Here is a 22,891-nt window from a genome sequence, read left to right on the forward strand (position 1 = left end):
ATATGGATAAACCTTGAAAACACTATGCTAAGTGAAAGAAGCCAGTCACAGAAGACCATATATTGTAGGAGTCCATTTATATGAATGTCCCAAATAGGCAAATCTACAAACAGAACTGGATTAGTGGTTGCGGGGTGGGGGTAGGGGGGATAAGGGTGGGGGCCAGGCTGGGAGGCAATGGGGAGTGACTGCTGATGGGATGGAGTCCTCTTTGAAGTCATGAAGTAGTGATGAAAATGTTTGAAACCAGATGCCAGGGATGTGTGTCCCTACTCTGTGAATATACGACAAGGCACTGAATTGTCCACTTTAAATAGGTGAGTTGTGTGGTATGCTGCTCTAGCTCGCTAAAGCTCTCACTCTCATAAAAAGAGAGGGAAACCTAGAGAATCACCGCTCAAGGAGGCCGCAATGAGAAGAAACAACTCACCTGACAGCTCGTCTCCTGCCCAGCAGCCCAAGTCTCTCCCAGGACAAAAGAGAGTCCAGCGCCAGTGTCCAGAGGACAGCGGAGCCACCTTGCAGCTCCCTGTGAGTAAGCCCAGTGCTCGCTTCACACAGAGGGGGAAGATTCTGGTTCCCATTGGGGAGCAAAGCTTTGTTTCCAAAGCATTGTATGAATGTGAAGATCAAAGATGAGCTGACCAAACGCCGGTCCCAAAAGGGTTCAAGGGGCCTGTCGATCTTTGCTGGCAAACGTATTGCAAATAAAACACCACCACCAGGGACACTTGGGAAGGAGCGGCAATGGGGAGGATGAGCTGGGTTGGGTGACATCCAGGGCGCTGTGCTGGCTCACAGATGTGTGTAACCAGGTTAGGGACGGCGGAGCTGAGAGCAATACAGACGCGCCCGTCGGAGGCTCTGAAGGGCAAAGCCATTCGGAAAAGCATAAAGTGCTCTCCGCAGTGAGCTATTACTGGGATGCGTGAACGTTATTTTCATTTGAATGGAAAGAGAAAAATAAACAAACAGAAAGAAGCCAAAAGGCTTTTCAAGTATTTTACCGTGAATTTGTACTCTGAAAGGAAAGTAAGAAAACTGAATTCATATAGGGCTGATTAAAAACATAACATTGTTTGCCAACAGAGATCAAAACCTGGCAAAAGTGTGGTGCCTTAATCTGGGGTGGGGGCTCTGCTTGCCCCAGTCAACAAATTGGGGGGCTCTTAGGTCCTCCGCTGTCAAGCTTGTAGCCCGGAGCCTCGGCTTCCCTCCTGGGCGGCCTGCCCACTCTGGTCTCTGAAGCCCAGGGAAGGACCCTGCTCACGACAGGCTTGTTGAAGGGAATTTCTGTTCCTTGGCGTTAGAAGTCTTCAGGTTCTCCCTAAGCCCTGACTGAGTCTAAACAAGGAGACCAGAAAAATTTCTGGCAGGAGCAAGAGGCACGCAGCATTGATAGGGAATTTCAAGGTTTTTTTTTTTTTTTTTTTTTTTTTTTTTTTAAGATTTTACTTATTTATTCATGAGAGATAGAGATAGAGAGAGAGAGAGAGAGAGAGAGAGGCAGAGACATCGGAATTTCAAATTTGATGAAAGAGAAGGAAAACACTGGCTTTGTTCTAAAAAGCACATCATTTTTATTAATTTTGTAGTCTTTTCTCCTGAGGAAACATTTCCTGCTGCCTTTCTTGGGGAAGAATTCATCTATTTTATTATGAAAGAAGGAAAGGGCCCAAGATAGATGGGCCTCCCCATACCCCCTGCAATCTGGCAGGTCAGCAATATTCTGTAGATGAGGAGACTGGGACATGGAAATGTTTATTTGCTCTCCCTGGGCCCCAAGTCGAATGCAGCTCTAACTTCCACGTTGTCTTCCCATAGCTCCCCACGGCCTCCGAAGAAAAACAGCCTCCCCTTGTCCCCTTTTGTCCAGAAAACATGAATGTCCTTGTTTCCTCCGGATGGGAAATGGTGAGAATAAAATACTATGTTCTAGTGGGTTGTGCATGCTGCTGCCTACACTGAGCAATTTTTAAATTTTGTTTTATTTTATTTTATTTATTTATTTTAGTAATCTCACACTCAACGTGGGGCTCAGACTCACAACCCCAGAGACCCAGAGTTGCACACTCTTTTGGCAGCCAGTAAGGCGCTCCTTCACTGAATCATTTTAATCCAGTTTCTCAGTGTCAGGCATTCTGACTTCTGGAGGCTCTTATTTCTGGCTTATTTTCTGGTGCTTTGAGTTAGGAGTGAGGTTAGTGTCTGTCTTCAGTGGTGATCTCAGACACTGAGCCCACCAAGAGCTGGAGGGAAGCTCTGGAATGGATTCAAACTCAACTTTTGCCATCCTGGGTCCTTGCTGGGAGGGAACACTGTGTAGCACTTGAGATTTTTGCAGGAAACCAGGGGCGTTGAGATTGTTTTTCTCCAGTGGCTTTTCCAGGGCTTGAGTCTGTGTTAGGGGAATACCGGCTGCTGTGTGCTTAGGCACCAGGGTTGGGGTTTTTTTGTTTTTTTGTTTTGTTTGGTTTTGGTTTTGGTTTTGGTTTTCTTGGTTTTTGTTTTTTTGAGCTGGTCCCTTTGTTAAATGCAGGAAAGGCTTCCAGTTCACTGAGACCCAGTGTGACCTGCAGGTCTCTTGGGGTCTTTTATGGTCCTGCCCTCACACCGTTTGTCCAGTGTGGGTGCTTATTTGCTCCTCCCTAAGCCACTGTAGCCTACTGTCATCATAAATACTTAAAAGGTTTTTTAGGAGGAGTGCCTGGGTGGCTCAGTCAGTTAAGCATCTGCCTTCAGCTCAGGTCATGATCCCAGGGTCCTAGGATTGAGCCTCTCATCGGGCTCCTTGCTCAGAGGGGAGTCTGCATCTCCCTCTGCCCCTCCCCTGCTCATGCTCACTCTCTCTCTGAAATAAAAAAAATGAAATATTTTTAAAAAGTTGTATCTTTTTTTCTTTTTTGGAGCATTGTTTTAAAGCAGAGGCTCTTAAACTTTTGGGGGGGTTGCCCAAGGCACTCCTCTCACCGCCTGTGGACCCTTTTCCAGAATAATATTTTTAAATTCATGAAATAAAATACATGGGATTGCAATGGAAACCAGTTATGCTGATAGATAGTTATCAAAATATCTTTTGCAACCCTTTTGTGATAGAGTAAATACTGTTTTTTAATTAATGAGTTAGAAAAGATTTAGCACAGGTTTAAAAACCACCATAATTTTGAAGTGGTGCTAAGGAGAAATAATATTTCGAGATATTTGTAGCAAATCGTGACAGAATATGAACGGATCTGTGATTTCTGTTGGGAACAAAGCACAGGAACTGCCAATGCTATTGTGGTTCACAGCCCACTTTAAAGTGAAGGGAAATGGTAAGTTGCAGCCAGAGGTTAGTGACAATAAAGGGTGTTTTCCTACCCACGTTGAGGGGTTCCACTGAATTCACGGATCTCCTTTCAGGAAAGGGAAAGCCTAACTTTTTTTCTCCTCGAGATTTTTTTTAGGGAAACTAATTGATTATTGTTCTTGTGTTGGGGGTTTGGGTTTTTTGGTTTTGTTTTTTAAATTCTTTTAGTTTCTCGATCACTTTGATTTCATCCTCTGTGCAGTCTCAGAATTCCTTCCTCAGTTGTTTAAATTTCTTCCGTTAAAAAAAAGATCTTTGGGGATCCTTGGGTGGCTCAGTGATTTGGCGCCTGCCTTTGGCCCAGGGCATGATCCTGGAGGCCCAGGATCAAGTCCCACATCGGGCTCCTGGCATGGAGCCTGCTTCTCCAGAACTCTGCCTGTGTCTCTCTCTCTACTGTCATGAATAAATAAATAAAATCTTAAAAAAAAAAAAGATCTTTCATTAATATGTAATAGATATTGTATTGGTTTCAGATACACAGCATCATGATTTGATATTTATATACCTTACCTTTCCTTTTTTTCTTTCCTTTTCTTTCTTTTTAAAGCCTTTTGCTTCTCTTGTCTCTATAAACACAATAGGAAATCCCAAAAAAATGCCTTAGAAATATGCAAGAGGCAGAAGATGGAAGAGAGGTGCGTGTTAGATAAATCTCTCAGTAACAGGGTGTCCTGCGGTATCTGTGCATCTCTCCTGGGCTTTCTGCTGTGTGTGGTTTCTCCTTGTCACAGAAACCTGGGGTGTGGGGTCCTCCTGCCCCCTCGCACCCCCCACCTGGGAAATCAGGCAGTGGCTTCAACTTTTTTTGCTATATAGCCCCTAAAAGAATTTTGAAACCCTATGTCATCTCTTTTTTTGGGATACACATTTTTAGATAAACAGCTCCAAATTTTAATGATACATTTAAATCCTTCCGAAAGATTTCTTTTCCTGCATATTGTATATTATCTACTTGGCTTAAAGACCTATTTTGTTAAAACCTTGGAGTTGCAAGTTTTAGCTCATGCAGTTCATGTAACCGAATGACGAGGCAGTGGATGGTATAGACGGTAAGGGAGACAGGTGGTGGGTGGAAGTGTGGGGCTGTGCCAGGGGTCCTTGCCCTGGGTGGGTGAGTGGGTTGGGGGGCTCTGTTCCCTTCAGAGTCTGTCTAAAGCTCTCCTTGCCATACCCTCGAGGTGTCCTCGGGAACAGTGTATTCTACGATTGTCCCCTTTTATGGTGTCCCAGAGGTGTTTACGTTCCAGGGCCATCCAGAGTAAGGCTTTCCTTTTGCTTGCAGAGAGGACAATTTTGTGAGCAGAAGAAGGGGTGATGTGGACAGAGCCTGGGGCCCATCAGGTTTAGGAAGTTGAGGACCCAGAAATGGATCCCCTTAAAGCAATCCATGTCCCCTGAGAAGACTGTGGGCTTTGGGTTCTTTGAAGACTCACGAAATAAAGGAAGGGCTTAGTCTTGCTTTTGTTGACTTCTTTATAGCAATCATGATGCAAGCCCTGTGCACCTCTTCATCACTGGGGACCTACTACATTGTGGCTGTTCAGGGAAACCAAGGGCCAGCATCTGCCCTGCCCTCAGAGCCTGCAAAAGCAGACGCAGTGGGCCGAGCAGGGCTGTGGGAAGGAGCGAGGCTGTTGGGGGGACACGGTGAGACCCGACATGCAGGATGAATAAACCAGAAGGGAGAAGGCGAAGATGGGGATCTGAGAGGCCACCTTGTGTGGAGGCACCCACAGGGGCGAGGGGCAGCGGCCGGAGAGCCAACACTAACATCGTGTGCTGCAAAGAGATGGGAAGGCAGATCTAGACAGCTGCCTGCGTGGCAAGGAAACAGAAATATCGAAGCCACACACTAACATTAGTGGCAAGTCTTGAATTATGATCCAGACATCTTAGCTGGAAGGCCAGGGGCGTGACCTCTCTACATGAGAAGTGCTATTTGTTCTAGTGCATTTTGATTTCAAGGCCTTTAATCACTGTCAATTAATGAAGCCTCTAAAGATTCATGAGCGCAAGGTGGAATTATCTCCAGTTCCGGTGGGTGGGGGTGGGAGGGAGTCAGGGTCCAACGAAACAATGAGGTCTCAGATTGGCTCCCATTTGGGGCGTCGGGGAGCCCTGGATTTCTGCCTCTCGGTGGGTGACAGCAGCCACACCTTCTTACCCCCTTCTCAGGTCCTGCCCTGTGGGGTTACCAGGAGCAGTCCAGCCACACGAGAGCCTGCGGCCCACCACCTGCCCTTGAGCCCAGGCGGCTGCAGCGCTTTTGTTCTTGCATTTGCTTTTCTTTCCTGGACTTGGCACAACAAAGCCGGTCCCAGGAGAACTCTTTCCCAGGAGGTGGCTAAGCTTTTTGGCTTTAGTTTTAAATAATGACTTGCTTTGCCTTTTTTCCCCCCCCCCACTTTACAGAGATAAGCGAAAATCCCACAGGTGGGATTAGCTCTTGCCAAAAGGACAAGAGTGCCCAGGTCTGGCAGAGAAGGCAGGGGGGGAGCTGACCAATGGCAGTTACAGCCCGGGAAGCTGCCCAGGTCTGAACCTCTGGTCCAGGGCACCAAGGCCCCCAGGGAGGCTGGAGTGGTCAGTGGGGAACCGCTAGGAGGGGACCTGGAGCCTTGCTTGAACAGAGCCTCTCCAGAGCATGAGCAGCAGCAGTGGCTCTTGCCATTTTGTCTCATAAAGGCTGTCAGCTGGTGCGCAGCGTGCGCCTCCTTTAATTTCTGGTTTGCTGGAGCAGCTGCCTCTTGGATGCGAGCGAGGCTAAGAGCAACCCAACTCCTGGTGGCTGTGCCCTCCCGTGTGTGGCAGGCAGAGCCACGCTCTGCCAGAAGCCAGTGGTTGGCTTGGGGGCCTGGTGAGGAGGCCTCCTTTTAGCCAGATAGATGCATTTTTCTCCGTGTGCCTTCCAAGTTGCAGGAGGGCAGGCCTGCCTTGTGGTGGCAGCCTGGCTGAGGTGGGCCACCTGCAGCGTCCTAATGGGGCTGGGGCGACAGGCCTGCGGCAGGTGTGAACCAGGGGTGGGAAGAGAGACGGATGGCAGGCACTCGTGCCTCTTGCCTGCCCTCGGCCAGTCACTGCCATGTGCTCGCAAATGGCCCTCTCCCCCCTGCTGCCCGGGAGACAGCAGGTCCCGAAATAAAATATTCTATCAATCTCCCTTATACGCTATTCTCCTCGCTAATCCTTAAGACTTAGACAACTACCTCACAGCCCGCGATGCAGACTATGTGCTCAATAACCATCCTTGAACAAATTAGCAAATTAAAATAAATGGCGTTGTAGAATCAACATGCTGGCCTTGGACTCAGTGTCCCAGAAAATAAGGGCAACGTCTTTTTAATATGCTTTGTGAGCCCCTGGCACACCGGAATAGGGATTTTTTTTAATATGTTTTGATGATGATTGTTCATACTGGGCCTGTGTTTTCTGATCTAAGGAATAATGGAATAGCGGAGCTTGGGAAATAAGAATTATGTGTATTCATAAGGAAAATTAGGACAGAAAATTTGAAGTCAGAGCATCCTGGAAAATACACTGGCCCAATACAATAGACCTCTCAACCTAGAAAGCTCCTAGAGGACATGTGATTTCTTTCTCTGTCCCAATTTATCCCTTTATATCAAAAAAGGTGAGCCGGAATATATATTGGTTTCCTAGGGTTGCCATAACAAAGTACCAAGACAGACCGGCTTAAACAAAAGAAATGTATCGTCTCACAGCTCTGGAGGCCAGAAATCTGAGATCTAAGTTTTGGCAGGTTTGGTTTCTTCCGAGGGTTGTGAGGAAGGCACGTTCCAGGGCTTTCCCTCGGCTTCTGGTGAACTGCTGGCCGCCTGAGGTCTTCCGTGGCTTGTAGAAGCATCGCGGTGATCTCTGCCTTTATCTGCCCGTGGTGGTGTCCCTGCCTGCCTGGCTATGTTCAAATTTTCCCATTTTATAGGGTCACTGGATTGGATTAAGGGGACCACCCCGCCCAGTTGGGTCGTATCTCTGCCAAGACCCGATTTCCAGATTGGGTCACATTCCGAAGAAGTGGGCAGTAGGACTTCAGCATATGAATCTGCAGGGGAGGGGGGCTCAGTTAATCTCCTAACACAGCATTTCCACAGCTTAGAGAAGGGAGAGCGGGAGAGACATCTGAGAGCAGCTGCAGGTGAGGGGTGGTGGGGAGTTAGGGGGGAACAGGAGGGAGGAGGACAACGAGGGCGGCTTGGTGGCAGGAGGACGGGGGCAGAGGCGGCAGGCAGGCTCAGGGCAGGGGGTTTGTCCCAGGGCGGCCTGCCTCCTTATGTCCTTCCTTCCTTCCTTCCTTTCCTTCTTTCTTTCTTTCTTTCTTTCTTTCTTTCTTTCTTTCTTTCTTTCTTTCCTGAGCGCCTGCTATTTGCCAGGCAACATACCAGATGGGGAGCAGGAAGTCCATTTCCTCAATAAGCTTCTAATTTAGCTCATGTATGTAACTTTTACATTAGTTGAAATTGAATACAACTAAAAATCCGGTTCCTCGTTCTCGTGGAGCCTATTTCGAGTGTGGGCAGTGCAGACACAGAGCATTCGCAGCGGCACAGAAGGTTCTCCTGGATGGGGAGGGCCCGGAGGGGGGCAGGGGGTTCCAGGCAGGAGGAGGCTTCCAATCCATCCACAGCCCCACTGCTCAGAGCACATTTAGGGGCAAGATTGTGGCCGCAAGAAGGCTAGAAATATGTGGGAAGGAGCAGGAAGCAGGTTCTAGGCGGGGCCACAGCCAGCTGGGAACAGCAGAGGCAGGAGTGAGCTCTCGGGGTTTAGACTACGGTGAGGAAACCAGGGTAGCCTGACAACGCTCGAGGTGGGGAGTAACAGGCCACAAGGCCCAGGGGCAAGTTAGGCGATCTTGGAGAAGAGTTTACTCTGTCCTCACTATTGGTGATGCTCTGGGTACGTCCCCAGAACCTCTAGTTTGGGAGACACTGGCCCAAAGCAGCACACGTGGGGGGTGATGGGCACTGGCTGGCGGTGGTTCCCCGAGGCCTGGGAGATCCGCGGTCTAGACCCCACACTCTGCCAGGCTGGAAAGGGCTGTGAGGCCTCTCCTTGTGCCCCCGCAAATGCCTCCAAATTGGCCAGGTTCTGAAGACAGGAGTAGAAGTCAACGTAACCTGGTTAGACAGATGTTTGATGAATAATGTGTCTTTCAGTAATAACATGGATAACATGCTTTTCAGGACTGGATACAAGCTATTTTATGCATCCCCAGGTGGGAGACAGCACCGCAGACAAACCTCAGGGACTCCTGGGTCTCAGAAGCAGGATGTGATCGCCGGTGCCACCCCGGTACTGACGGAGGGATCACCGGGGAGTAATCCGCGGGCTGCAAAGACACAGCGGAGGTCAGCCTGGGTGACAGGGCTTCACGCCGCACTTGGCTCTCTGAATTTTAAGAGCAATAAAGTGAAGCCACAGCAAATCAAAAGCAGAAATGAGCAAAGGTTACAAAGGAGTTGGAAGTTGTTTCCCTTGTCAAAGAGGCCTAGAAGAACAGAGCCCCGTTCTCCTGCTCTGGAGAAGCTCTGACAAGAACGGAGACCCTTCAGCTCCGCAGAGGACCCAGGAGGCTGCGGCGAGCTCCTGCTTGAGGAGGTACGTGGGGGGAGGACCGTGGAAGATTGCTAACATTTTAATTAATGACCGTGTCCTAGGGGAAGTTGGGGCTGCAGGCCACCCAAGGGCAGCACCATGTCTGGCTTATGTATTTCCAAGTCCACGGATTATCAGAGGTTCCCTTGAGATGCCCTCTGTTTTCGTTACCAGCACTTGGCGCTAACATCCTATCCCTGGCCACCTGGGGGGACAGCAAGCCTCCCCTCCATAGGTGAGGTTTGCTTGCAGGTTGGGGAAGCTCAGTCAGCACCCCTCCTGTCCCCTCTCCGCCCTGGACTCCCTCTACTGGGGCCCAGGCCGGTGGGGAAATTTGGGAAGCGTGGACTGGAACCCATTCAACCCAGCTTTGTCCTTCTTGCTCTTGGGAACACCACCTGCAGGGGGCTGGTGCTCTCCACCGATGCTCCAAGGGGCCAGCTCTTCCCCTCCCCGGGGGCAAGGGGGGCTGATCAATCGTGGGGGTCAGGATTAGGAAGCCCTCCGGCTCTTATCCCTAGCCTATCCACAATGAGAAGGATAGGTTAGCCTCCAAGGGCCTCCCCACTGTTTCCTATCAGATGACTCAAAAGTTGGGCAAGAGAGAGGAACGGCGTCTGAGGCCCCCCAGGACCGCAGCAGCCTGGCTGCCGTAGCACCACAGCCGTCTCTCCACTTTTGCGCCCCCAAATCCGTTCTCACTGCTTGCGGGAGCTTTCCATGATACACCTCAGATAATGCTCCTCCTTACCTGAAATCCTGCCCTGCACCTTCTCTGTGGGACCCCAGGACCTGGCCTTGCTTTCCTGCCCTGACCCAGGTCCCTCTCCGCCTTGCCCTCCCCGCTCCCGCCATGTGAATCCTAAGCTTGATAGGGATGCAGCAGTAGTGTTCCCACTGTCTGGAACGTTCTTTGTGACAAGCTAGCCTCCCCAGAGAGCCTTGGGTCATCTCCTGCTCTAACTAGTTCCTGCCCCCACCCTTGCACCCCCCCTTTTGTTCTCTGGAGAGCCCGCATCACTGATGACATCATCACATGGATTCCCGGGCCTCCCCGTGTCACTGAGATGGGGAGCCTTCCCAGTTGAGCAGGGATCTGGTCCCCTCCAGCCCCTCTGCAGCCCCAGTGCCTGGCACACAGTAGTCACTCAATAAATGCCCGTGCGGTGAAGGAAGGGAAGCTGTCGGGAGGCCTCAGGATTCTCGGTCCAGGCTGGCCCTACCCTGCTCACCGCTCACGAGTGGGCGTCCTCGTGCTTGCTGCTCACCCCTGATCCTTCACTTCACTTGGTCTCTAACCAAGAAGGCTTCACTCTCCGCGTTGGGAGAGTCTTGGAAAGGCCAGAGGTCCTCTGAGAGGAGCCTCCTGCTTCTTGGGAAATGCGTGTTCCCGGCGGGCCTGGTGGCACCTTTCCCGGCCCTGCTTCTCCCCAGGATGTAGGCCCGGGGTGGGGGGACCCCCAGGTGCCTCAACTGGGCCCCGGTTCCAAGGGCCAATAAGTAACAAACGAAGCAGCGCCCGCGCGTTGACTTTGCAGCTGCGGGGGTGGGGGAGGGGGGATATTCTGGAGCTTTTCTTTTTCTTGGGCCTCCCCCGACTTTAGCAACATAAAGAGTAAAACAAATCGCACACACAAATCACGGCCCCAGCCCTGCCAAGAGCCGCGATTTTAAATGCGGAGATTACAGCCAGAGCCAACGGAGCAGGAGCGAGCCGTACTCGCTGGGCTCGCAGCACCGAGGGCCCCTTATCACCCTCGGAGAGCATATTATTTTAATGTTAAACACAGTAAATTGCAAACTAGTAAAGTCACATTCAGGCTTGCCCCCCTCCGGGCGTCCGGTGACAGGCGTCGTGCATTAATAAGTTTTCCCTCATTGTGAGTTTTCTCAGCAGCCCGGGTGAATCCCGAGGCCCATTCCACAGCCTTTATCTCCTTTGGTACCTTTCGTTGAACCGTGCAGTAAAGTCTCCTTTTTAAAGTACAATGCGTTTCCCCCAACCCTATTCTTCTGGGGCTTTTATGACTCACAATTGACAAAGGCCTCCCTAATGGAAATGCAAATTTCCTACCTGTCACAGACGGAGAACGCTTTCTGAAAACACTGGCTGGCGGCCGAAGGCACATTAGCATCTGCGTACTACCGACTGGGGCTGCGTCCGACGAGTCGGGGGGATGAGAACCTTGATTTGGTGCTGGGGCAGGAATCGGGTAGCCGGGCAGGGTAGCCGCGGTTGGGTCTCTCCCGTCAGCCTAGACGATTCCCTGGGAATTTTGAACCTTGTTACCCCTTTGGATTCCGCACCTATGAGATTATTCTGGTTCAAAGAACCCAGCGCTGCTTTTATAAGGTCTTTGATCTGGGCACCAAGAAAGAGGGGGTGTCCTGCCCCCCCGCCCCCGTTGCTTTGCCCAGTGAGACTCCGCAGAAGTCCAGCTGATGTGTGGCTTCCGAGGGGCTGGTCACTTTTGAAGGAGACGCACCACTTTCCGGCCTCCTGCTCCTCCTGGCCAATCTCTGTTTTCTCCTATTGTTATTACTTTACAGTGTGTGTGTGTGTGTGTGTGTGTGTGTGTGTGTGTGTGTGAACAGCAAGTGAAACAGGGTCTTGGCCGGGGATTTTAGTGGCGAGCAGGCCGGGGAAGCCGCCTGTACTAGTTTGCCAGGGCTGTTGTAACAAAGCAACTGCAGACGTTGTCTCATTGTTCTGGAAGCCGGGAGTGAAAACACTAAGGTGTCCTCAGTGCCGGTTTCTTCTGAGGGCCGTGAGGGCAGGGTCTGCTCCAGGCTTTTCTCTGGCTTGTACAGGACCATCTCCTCCTTGTGTCTTCACATCATCTTCCCTCTGGGTGTGTCTCTGTGTCCAAATGTCCTCTTCCTATAAGGACACAGTCATGTCAGGTCAGGGCCTGGCTCGATGACCTCATTTTAAACAGATTACCTCTGGAAAGACCCCACCTCCACAGAAGGTCACATTTTGAGGTACGGGAGGGAGGGTGGGGGTTAGGACTTCAGCACAGGAATTGAGGGCAGCGGGGGAAGCACACTCTGACCCACCTAAGGCCGCCCGGCTGGAAGGGGCTGGGCCCCTGGTCAGCCAAGCTCTGCTGGAAGGAGATGGGACACCAGTGGGCCATCCCCTGCCTTTGGCCCCCTGCTCCCTGTCACTGCAGCCTGCCAGCCAAGTGACTGAAGATTTCCAAGGACCCTGTTATAGGCTTTTCCTCAGTGGCCCAGCGGAAGCTCTCCTGTTCAGTCCAACATTTCAATTACTTTTAAAATGCCCCCGATCACGAAGACCCCCGCCGCAGAGAGTCCGACCAAAACGACTTTCCCTGCAGAGGGCTGTGCCCTGGGAAGGCTCGCTGGTGCCCTGGCTCAGGCGGGCAGAGGGGACAAGGCTGTGGCAGGTGCAGGGAAGCCAGGGCAGGAAACCCTCACACCCTCCGTGAGCAGGAGCACATTTTGGGTTTCTTCTCCCCGGTGTGGAGGGTGGCAGGGATGGGGGACAGGGTGGGGATGGGGCTCACTGCTGGCCGCAGACAGATGGGCTGGCTTTGGTGTGTCCTCAGGGCAAAGGGTGCCCCGGGTGTCTGTCCCCAGCCCTGCAGCAGCCTCTGAGGCTTGGCGATTGGTCAAAAACGTAGAGCCACGGAATAACCTGATGGGAAGGGCTAACAGCATCTCATCCTCGCGGCCCTGCCCTCACAGGTGGGAGACAGGAGACTGCTGTGCTCCCTTCCTCCGGCGCTGGAGCTTCCCTAGTGTTAAATAACAAAAATTCAACAGTGAATTTTCAAGATCTAATTGGCTTTATTAATCCCTTCATGAATCGGGCAGCGTCTCATCCAGTGAGCAGAGGGGAGCTGCAAAGGGCTACAGGAAAGGAAAGGTTTCTAAAGGAGGCGGGGGAGGAGGAAAAACGGAAATCATTAGGAAAGTGTCCATCATGTTAGGTAAGGTCGCCCCCCTACCAGACAGGGAAGGGGCTCAGGTAGCTTCCTAGTGCTGACCCGGAATTACCATGGCCACTGGCTGAACGTGGCATTGCTGGGACGTGTGAAACTGCAGTTAGGATAGGTAGTGAGTCTCAGTTTACCCGCTTGGGGCTTTAATCTAAGTGATGCCATTGTGGGGGTGTGGGTGTAGGTTGGGGCCGGGAAGGAACTGCTGCTTGGGGTTGGGGGGCGGGCAGGAGGGAGGCTAACTTACGCAGGTGCAGGTTGTGAGAATGGCTAAGATCCACGTCTTGCTCCCACCCAGAGTCTGAAGGCAGCAGGACCTCCCCCGGGCATCTTAGGGACTGAGTGCCACGCGTGGCCTTGGCAGCTCTGGTGGGTGAACTGGCCGTGGGGGAGGAGCCGAGGAGCCGCGTGCTCTTGGTTTGTCGGGCATCTCTGTGCACCCAGAGGGGCCAAAGACCAAAAGCCCTCACCATGCTTCCTGGATTTCATGAATCCCAAGGAAGGGCCCTCAATTCCAGAAAGTGACCAAGGTAGGAAGAACAGGTAAGGGCTTAGACCAATCTATTGCTAGGTGTTTTACTGATTTTTATCTTTCTTTTCATATTTTATGTTTTATTTTTGATATTACAATTATGAGTTTATACTAGAACACAGGACTGAAATTTTTTTTCATTTAGTATAATACAGCTATCCTTCTATGGCTATTATACACACTTATAGTTCTTTTTCAACAGCTGCATGTAATTCTATTGAATGACTACACCATAATTGACTTACCCATTTACCCAGTACTCTAATAGTTTCTAATAAAGTTCACCATTAAAAATTATTTTTGTCTGGCAGCCCGGGTGGCTCAGCGGTTTAGCACGGCCTTTGGCCCAGGGCGTGATCCTGGGGACCCGGGATCCAGTCCCACATCAGCTCCCTGCATGGAGCCTGCTTCTCCCTCTGCCTGTGTCTCTGCCTCTCTCTCTGTCCTCTCTGTATATTCTCATGAATAAATAAATAAAACCTTTAATAAAATAAAAAAATAAAAATTATTTTTGTCATTATACATTTACCTACCTTTATACACTTTGGTTTCTGAAGAATGATTCCAATGGCATATACACACATAAATTTATATATCTGATAATGGAATTGTCTTGTTTTTGACACAGTCACTAGATATTGATTTTTATCTTAATACTTAATTTACCTTATACTACAGATTTTGTTACATATAATGTACTTATTATATAACGATATGTTTATTAAGTGGCATGATTATTTTTTCCATACTTAGAATGTAATAACAAAAGAAATATATGCATATCGCTAAATACTGTATTTATTTTGCTCGTATAATCACAACAAGCAGTGTTTTTACTCTGGGGAGTTTTGAACAAACACAGAAGGGAATGAGGAGTATGTGTTCCCAGCGTGTTGCGATGGCAGCAGTTTATTCTGCTGGCTATCTGTTCACTGGCCTCGGGTACCCTCTCAGAGCAAGGCAGGACCAAGGCCTTCTCGATTTTCCATGTTCATGTCCAGGTTAGGATGGAGTCTCCTCTTCTGGCTTGGAGGAGCCAAACTACAGACTGCCCCCACCCCTACCGCCCCTTCCTGAGCCCTAGGGTGTGGGGAGCATCACCTGACCCCTCCAAGTGCTCCTGGGAGTGGGGCTGTCACACCTGGCCTCCACAGTCCAGACAGCCTGTGAGTGGCATGAATGCTGAATGACAGCACAATTCCTGGCTTGGTTGGCCTTTGGATCTCCAGTGAGGCGGTCTCAAGCAAAAAGCCAGAGCTTTGGTAAAAAGTAAGCATTTTATTTGAATAATTCTCTCCCACTCCTCTTTGACTTGAAGATAGGAGATCTGAACCTTTTCTTACTTGCTCACCTCTTCAAGTCAAGCAGGTAAGAACAGGTCTAAACCAATTTGCCCATACTTTTTGGAAAATATTGCTTCATCTACCATTGCAGAGCCTTATGTGTCTTTTCTAATCCTCTCTAGGGGGTGTTAGAATCCTTTTTTTAAATTTTTTTGGGGGGTGTTAGAATCCTACTACCAAGTGTAATGAAAGCAAGTCACTAGCTGATTGCTGGCAAAGGAACTTATTAGCAGGCCCCAAACAAATACGCCACCTGTACCAATAGGCTGAGCAGAGTCCCTGCTCACCGCCCTTCAGGAAGGATTTACTTTGAGACACACATAAGACACACATCAAGTAACCTCCCTAGGTTCTCTGCTGAATGTCTTTGAGGTGGAGGGACCAGCACCCCCAGACTGGGTTTGTCCCCAGAAGGAAGTCTGAGGCTCCCAGACAGGCACAGCCCGTTCATGCAAGTCCAGAAGACCTGTTTCTAGGCAACCACACAGCCTCAACACCAGCAACCGCACGAGGGGAAATCATTTCTAAGACTCCAGCGCCCGCGATTGAACTCCGTGGTACAGACTTGACCAGAACATGGAGTCTCTGCCCCGAAGGATGGACTCCTGAATATAGTTCTTTGGATGCTAACAAGAACCACTGGATGTTATTCAAGCCCTCCTAGGGAATGAAAGTTAATTAGAATTAATCCACACATATATATCTGCACCATCTTTCCTGAGTGGTTTTAACGTAAATATGGGCACCCTGAAGAGTATTTGTTGAATGATTTGATCTTCCATTTCTTAAAGTCAGAAAATCTCGGTCATAGGGCCACCAGGCGTGCAGAGAAGGAAGTGCAGGGGCCACAGGTGGGCCACTGGGTAGCTTGGGCCGTGAGACAGGTGACAGGATATCTGTATGGGTAGGACATAATCACTCGATCGTCAGCGGTGCTCGCTGGTGGGAAGGATGCTACTTCTGACCAGCGTCCCGGGGGGAACATCGCAGGGAAACACCTGGAACTCACTTCTCAGGTCTCATAGGTTTCCCTTGGGAAGTCTTTCTTCAACTTCTGGGTGAGGTCTTGTCACCTGCCCTTCATATATATGATGCTAAGTGTTGAGAAGGTAAAAAGTGGAAGGAGGGAGAAGAGTCTGGGTGGCTGGAGAGTGCGGAGTGAACAGGGAAGTGCCCGATGGGAGGCAGAGCAGCAGCCAGGCTACACTTTTTTTTTTCTTTCTTTTTTTTTTTTTTAATTTTTATTTATTTATGATAGTCACACACAGAGAGAGAGAGGCAGAGACACAGTCAGAGGGAGAAGCAGGCTCCATGCACCGGGAGCCCGATGTGGGATTCGATCCCGGGTCTCCAGGATCGTGCCCTGGGCCAAAGGCAGGCGCCAAACCGCTGCGCCACCCAGGGATCCCAAGGCTACACTTTTTATGGAGATATAATTGGCATATAACAAGTTCAGGGTATACAAGGTATTGATCTGATGCATTTACATATTCTAATATGATTACCACCGTAGCGTTAGCCAACACCTCTATATTGTCACATAATTATCATTTCTTCTTCGTGGTGAGCACAATTACCATCTAGTCTCTTAGCAGCTTTGAAGTTTCCAATACGGTACTGTCTATAATCACTATATCAGCTCTCTGGGGCTCATTGATCTACTGGTTGCAAGTTTATGCCCTTAAACAACACCTCCCTACATCTTCACACACCCAGCCCCTGGTAACCACCATTGCACTCCCTGTTTTTACAAGTTTGGCCTTTTTTTCTCATCCACAGATAAGTGAGATTAGACAGTTTTGTCCTTGTCTGGCCTGTCTCAGCATAACGCCCTCAAGGTGTTTCCATGTCACAGATGGCAGACGTCCTTTGTCACGACCGAGTAGTACTCCACTATGTACACACACCACACCTTCTTTACCTCTTCGATTCCTATTTTCCCAGGACAGGAGTGAGCATTCTTTGACCTCTTAGTGAAGTGGGCCCCCAGGCTCCTAATTTCTAAAACTGAACTCCCTTCCTCCCCATCTGTCCTCATCCCCTTGCTCATTCTCCCTACTGGCAGCAACATTACCCCAGCCCTTGGTTTTTCTACCTGTTTCTCTCTCACCTTTCATCACTTCTAGGTCCTTCCTTGGTTAGAGGACTAACGAACTGGATGGGGGTGGTCACCGACGCCTGGTCAGGTGCAGCCTTGCCAACGAAGACAGATGGTCGATGGGGCAGGAAAGGAGCAGGGCTTTGGTACCTCTGATGTCTATGGTCATGTGGATATTGACTTTATTGGTGACTGTCACTTATGACTAATGTGGCTCTGGTGATGAACACATTTTGAAGGGGAAACAAACAGGGGACAATTGACTTGTTACTGAAAATTAATTAAAACTAGATTCTAGCAGAGGCAAAGAGGAGAAAGATGTCAGAATAATTTAGAGGCATGGTAAAGGTAAATCACAGAACACTCGATTTAGCAGCATGTTCAATCATCATCATAAAAGGGAATCAACGTGTCCTTGTTAGGACTTTTCAGACAGAGCTGACTTGGGCTTCCGGGGCTTGGTGAGACCAGAATCTCCTGGGTCCCTAAGGTCCTGGTGAAAGGATCAGACAGGATCAGATATATCTGCTTCAGCAGGGGGTACGACTTTCCCCTTCTTTCCCTAATTAAAAAAAAAAAAAAAAAAAAAGATTGTCATTTCCGTGGTGGCATTTCCACTTCCTCCTCACCTGGGTTCTTAATGTAGGTTAGTTTTATCCACCTTCTCCATCCCTTAGAAAAGTCCTTTCTAGGAAGAGCTGAAACACAGAGTCAGATGAAACAAGATAAACATTTCTAATTTGGGCTTGTCCTCTTTAGGTGATCTTTCAGAAGGCTCCACGGCCCTTGATAAATTCTTTCTCTAGCTCCAATTCCAGGAGCGATCGGAAGGCAGATAGAGGAAGACCGTGGGGAGAAGAGGACTTTGGAGAAACATTTTTGTCAAGGCCGAGGCTCACGGCCTCTCGGAGCGAGGGGCAGGCGAGCTCAGCCCGTCCTCCGGGGCTGTGCTCTGGGTGGCATCTGGGTGGGCGCAGGCAAGGACAGACGCCCTCCTTGGAAAGCAAGGGGTTTCTTGTGTCACAAGCCCTGGGCTTGGTCTTCTACTTCCCTGCCCGTGTGACACCTGTCCTCGGGCAGCTGACTTCAGCTCTGAACCAAAGTTCCTCTCTTTATAAAATGGGGATAATAATCACAGCATGTAGTTGACAGGCTCGTTAAGAAGTTAGATGACGAAAAAAATAAATAAATAAAATAAAAAGAAGTTAGATGATGGGTGGCTCAGTTAGTCTGGGTGGCTCAGTGGTTTAGCGCCGCCTTCAGCCCAGGGCGTGACCCCGGGGTCCCGATATCGAGTCCCACGTCAGGCTCCCTGCATGGAGCCTGCTTCTCCCTCTGCCTGTGTCCCTGCCTCTCTCTCTCTCCCTCTCTCTCTGTGTGTGTGTGTCTCTCATGAATAAATAAATAACATCTTTAAAAAAAAAGAAGAAGAAGTTAAATGACCACATCCATATAAAGAGCATTTAGAACTATAACCCCCGTGTAGCAAGTGTTCAAGGGAAAACCCTTCCCCCTATGGCCCGCACAGGCTCAACGGGCCTTTGCCCTTCTACCTTCCGAGGCAGGATTTTGCTTTTACGGTTTCCTTTCTCCATTCAAGCAAATGTTTTGAGGTCCCCCTGGCTACACACCACGCACCGGTTTTTTTGGGCTGAGGCTGCAGTGGCGACTAGAAAGACAAGGCCACATCATGCCACTTGGGGAGCAGGGCAGGGGACAAGCCAACACAGGGCTAAAGCCACGTGGGGATGGTATTGGCAACGAATTACCGCACGCTGGGTGGCGTAAAACAACTGAAATTTATTGTCTCGGGGTTCTGGAGCTGGAAGTCTGAAATCAAGGTGGCAGAGCCATGCTGTTCTTTCCAGAGGTCTGGGGAGGACCCTCTACCCAGCTTCTGCGAGCTGCTGGTGATGCTGCGCGTTCCTGGGCTTGAAGACGCATCTCCGGCCTCTGCTGCATCTTCCTTTGACAGCTCCCCCCACCACCCCCCCCCCGGCCCCGTGTGTCTCTGTATCCAAGCATCTCTCTCCTACGGAGGACACCAGTCATTGGATGGGCCACCCTGATCTGCTGTGATGTCATTCTAACCGGCTCACAGGTACAGAGGCTATTTCCAAACAAGGTCATGTTGACAGGTTCTGGAAGGATATGAATTTGGTTGTGGGTGGGGAGGGATGCGATTCAAGGCAGCACAGTGAAACATGTTGTGGAGACAAGGAAACTGGGGACAGGGGCAGGGGGTGGGGGTGGGGTTACAGCTCTTGGGGCCGGGGATCTGGGGTGGGGAGCCGGGAAAGCCCCTCTGAGAAGGTGAGAACCTTTTCTTCTCGTAAGGAAGGGCAATAGGGTGACTGCTGTGGGAAGAGTATTTACTTTTTAGGGTATTTACTTTTTTTTAATTTTCTTTTTAAAAAATTGAGATATAATTGACCTTCAACATTACATTAGTTTTAGATGTGCAACATACGGATCTGAGATATATATGTATCAAAATGGTCCCACCGTAATGTTTCGTTAATTAACACACTTCACCACATGTAGTTAGAATTTTTTTTCTTGTGATGAGAACAGGTGAGATGTACTGTCTCAGCAGCTTTCAAATATGCAATACAGTGTTTTTAACAATCATGCTGCACATTACTTCCCCAGAACGTATTTATCTTAAGTTGGTAGCTTTTTTTTTTTTCAGATTTTATTTATTTATTCATGAGAGACACAGAGAGAGGCAGAGACACAGGCAGAGGGAAAAGCAGGCTCCCTGTGGGGAGCCTGTTAAGGGACTCGATCCCAGGACCCTGGGATCATCCCCTGAGCCAAAAGCAGACGCTCAACCATTGAACCACCCAGGCGTCCCTTAAGTTGGTAGCTTTTTTTTTTTTTTAATTTTTTTTATTTATGATAGTCATACAGAGAGAGAGAGAGAGAGGCAGAGACACAGGCAGAGGGAAAAGCAGGCTCCCTGTGGGGAGCCTGTTAAGGGACTCGATCCCAGGACCCTGGGATCATCCCCTGAGCCAAAAGCAGACGCTCAACCATTGAACCACCCAGGCGTCCCTTAAGTTGGTAGCTTTTTTTTTTTTTTTAATTTTTTTTATTTATGATAGTCATACAGAGAGAGAGAGAGAGAGGCAGAGACACAGGCAGAGGGAGAAGCAGGCTCCATGCACCGGGAGCCCGATGTGGGATTCGATCCTGGGTCTCCAGGATCACGCCCTGGGCCAAAGGCAGGCGCCAAACCGCTGTGCCACCCAGGGATACCCAAGTTGGTAGCTTTTGATCCCCTTCACTCATTTCACTCACCCCATTAAAATTTATTTTCAGAATTTATAATGAATTTCTTTATAAATTTATTTCATCATTTTCTCCCCCAGACAATAGGTTTCCATTCAAAGCCAGGACGTCTCCACATAGATGATACACTAAAACCAACTGGTAAGCTTAAAGGAATATCCCCAGAATTAAGTAGAATCTCTGGGGGTTGGGCCCCAACATGGGTGTTTTGCAAAGCTCCCTGTGAGAAGCCAGAACTGAGAACCCCAGGGTAACTAACCCTGGATGCACAATGAATCACCTAGATGCCTTCTATGATCTCATCTCCTCTCACCTCTGCTGGGTCCCCAGAGGGTTGATGTGTGGGGCCTGAGCAGTGGGCTTTCTGCTCCTCACTTACTCTAGGTGTTTGGGGTGAGGCTTGCAGAGAAAGGTAAAAAGTGGGTTGGAAAGGGCCTTAATGATTGTAGGAGCTTGAGGCTTTGGAAGCCAGAGGGCAGCCTGAGGGTCCCAGGCCCTGAGAGAGGAGTTGTAGAGAAAGAGACTCCAAAGAGCAGGTGAGAGCCACGGAGGGCACTGGTTCAGGGCAGGGGCCTGGTGGCCGAGGCCTGAGCTCAGAGCTCAGTGTGGGGGCTCGGCATTGCCTGTCACTTCGGGCAAGCTCATTAGCCTCTGCAGCCTTGGTATTCACACCTGGGAGAGGCAAATATGAACTACCCTGTACACCAAAAATTTGCAGAAAAATTCGGTAAAACACCGAAAATTTGCAGAAAGCCTTTTGCACAGCGCCTGCCAGGTGTCAGCTCTCAGCGAATGGCAGCCTGGCTATTAACTAGAGCCACTTGCCATCCTCTTGTTGAGACCCTGGGAACCACAGCACCTAGTGGGGTCTTAGGTGACCATCAGCTCGCCCCCTCAGCCCTGGCTGGGGGTCCTCCGTGCTTGAGATAATGCTTGTGGCGGCATGTCTGACCTTGCCAGCATCAGTGCAACCCTTAAGGCTCTGGCTTTGCTGTCCATATACGCTGGGGTGTCAGGTGAGCCAGCAGCATCTGTCGACACCAGGCCTAGCCAGTGGGCCACCTGGATGGACAGTTGGGCGGTGATGAACAGGCCAGTCCTGCCCTGTGAAACCCCGGCCGACTGGGCTGTGGAGACCTCCCTTTCTGAGGCCCGCGGTCGGGGTGCTCTTGGGGCCACTGTGGGCCATGCCTCGGGGCTCCAGGCAGGGAGGGCCAGGCTACATCACAGAGCTGGTTCCAGTAATATTAATAAAGTCCAGCTGTCTCTTCCCCCAGCACGTCCCATCTGTCTTCATTGAAGCATGCGCTCAGTAATTTCATTGTGGGCTTTTCCATTAAAAAGTTTGATTAATTCCATAAATATTAAAATAAGACAGATAATTAGAATCCAGGTACTCAGTGTTACACAAAGCAGTAAAGTCTGCATTAAATTATTATTATTAATAATAAGCACTCACCTAGCACTGGTAATAAGTGCACAGAAAGAAAAGGCCCACAATCAGTGTTATTAATACTGTCCCCCCGCCAGTCTGGAGTAGGGGCTGCAGGTCTCTGCGTGGGGGGGCGGGCAGCAGGCCCAGCCAGTGGTGGGCCTCGCAGACGCTGGGAAGCAGGGCAGGTCCTGCAGAGGCTGCGGGGTGGCCGCCCTGGCTTGCCCCAGAGTTTCATTTCCCCAAGAGCCTGCTGCTCCCCGGCTCCGGGGGCGGCATCCCCCCCCCCCCCCCCCCCCCCCCCCCCCCCCGCCGGCTCCTGCCCGGGTTCCCAGGGCAGAGTCTGCTTGCAGCCTCCTTGCTTCCTGACTCCCCGGCTGGTGGCAGCGGCAGGAAAGCCTGGTCCCCTGGGTGCTTGCTCCAGAGCCAGAGCTAAATAATAGGTGTCTCCGAGCCTCTCTCTAAATCACATAGACAAGTTTTATTATTTATTTATTTATTTATTTATTTATTTTAAAGATTTGATTTATTCATTAGAGACACAGAGAGAGGCAGAGGGAGAAGCAGGCTCCATGCAGGGAGCCTGACGTGGGACTCGATCCCGGGACCCCAGAATCACACCCTGAGCCAAAGGCAGATGCTCAACCCCTGAGCCACTCAGGCGTCCCACATAGACAAGTTTAAACCAGGAATCACGAAGGGGCGGGGGGGGGGGGGTGCGGATACTGAATCGATAGATAGCCAAGGAAGGGGAAAAGTCGTCCCTGCACTCGAGCCAAGCGTCCCTTTGCTTGCGGACTAATTGTCTCACTGATCACCTGATGGCTGCATCCCAGCGTGGCCCGACCTCAGAAGATGCCAAGAAAACGGGGGCGGGGGGGGGGGGGAGCCTGTTCTCCTTTCCAATAAGAGGAACAAGTCAGCTGTCCAGAACAGCTTCTCCTTTTCCTCTTCGAGCTTGTTAAAAACAAGTGAAAAAGCTTTCTCAGCAGCTGAGGAAACAGCCTGACCTTTCCGTATCCAGGCTTCTGAACAGAATCTGGGCCTGGGGGGGCAACGCGTCCCCCCAGGGTTGGACAGGGTGGGGGCCTGCTCGCACACAGTGGGGCTCAGGGGTGCCACCTGCCCAGGCCAGACTAGGCCCCAGTGCGCACACAGCCCCTGTGCGGTCCGCCCCACCAACTTAGAAGGTACCAGAACAGACCAGGACACCGCTGCCCCCCTTCTGCCGGCACAGAGTGACGTGGATGTGATGA

General features: G+C 50.3%; 1 long non-coding RNA gene across 1 annotated transcript; it reads left to right on the forward strand.

Annotated features, from left to right (window-relative positions):
• The first annotated feature begins 189 nt into the window (after positions 1 to 189).
• LOC140599679 (uncharacterized) lies at positions 190 to 18,979 on the forward strand. Its single transcript, XR_012002610.1, has 3 exons — positions 190 to 531; positions 8,589 to 8,971; positions 18,778 to 18,979. It is a non-coding gene; the product is annotated as an uncharacterized lncRNA (long non-coding RNA).
• Positions 18,980 to 22,891: the final 3,912 nt, after the last annotated feature.

The sequence above is a fragment of the Vulpes vulpes genome, chromosome 7 (genome assembly GCF_048418805.1).
Source record: "Vulpes vulpes isolate BD-2025 chromosome 7, VulVul3, whole genome shotgun sequence".
Classification (NCBI taxonomy): Eukaryota; Metazoa; Chordata; class Mammalia; order Carnivora; family Canidae; genus Vulpes; species Vulpes vulpes.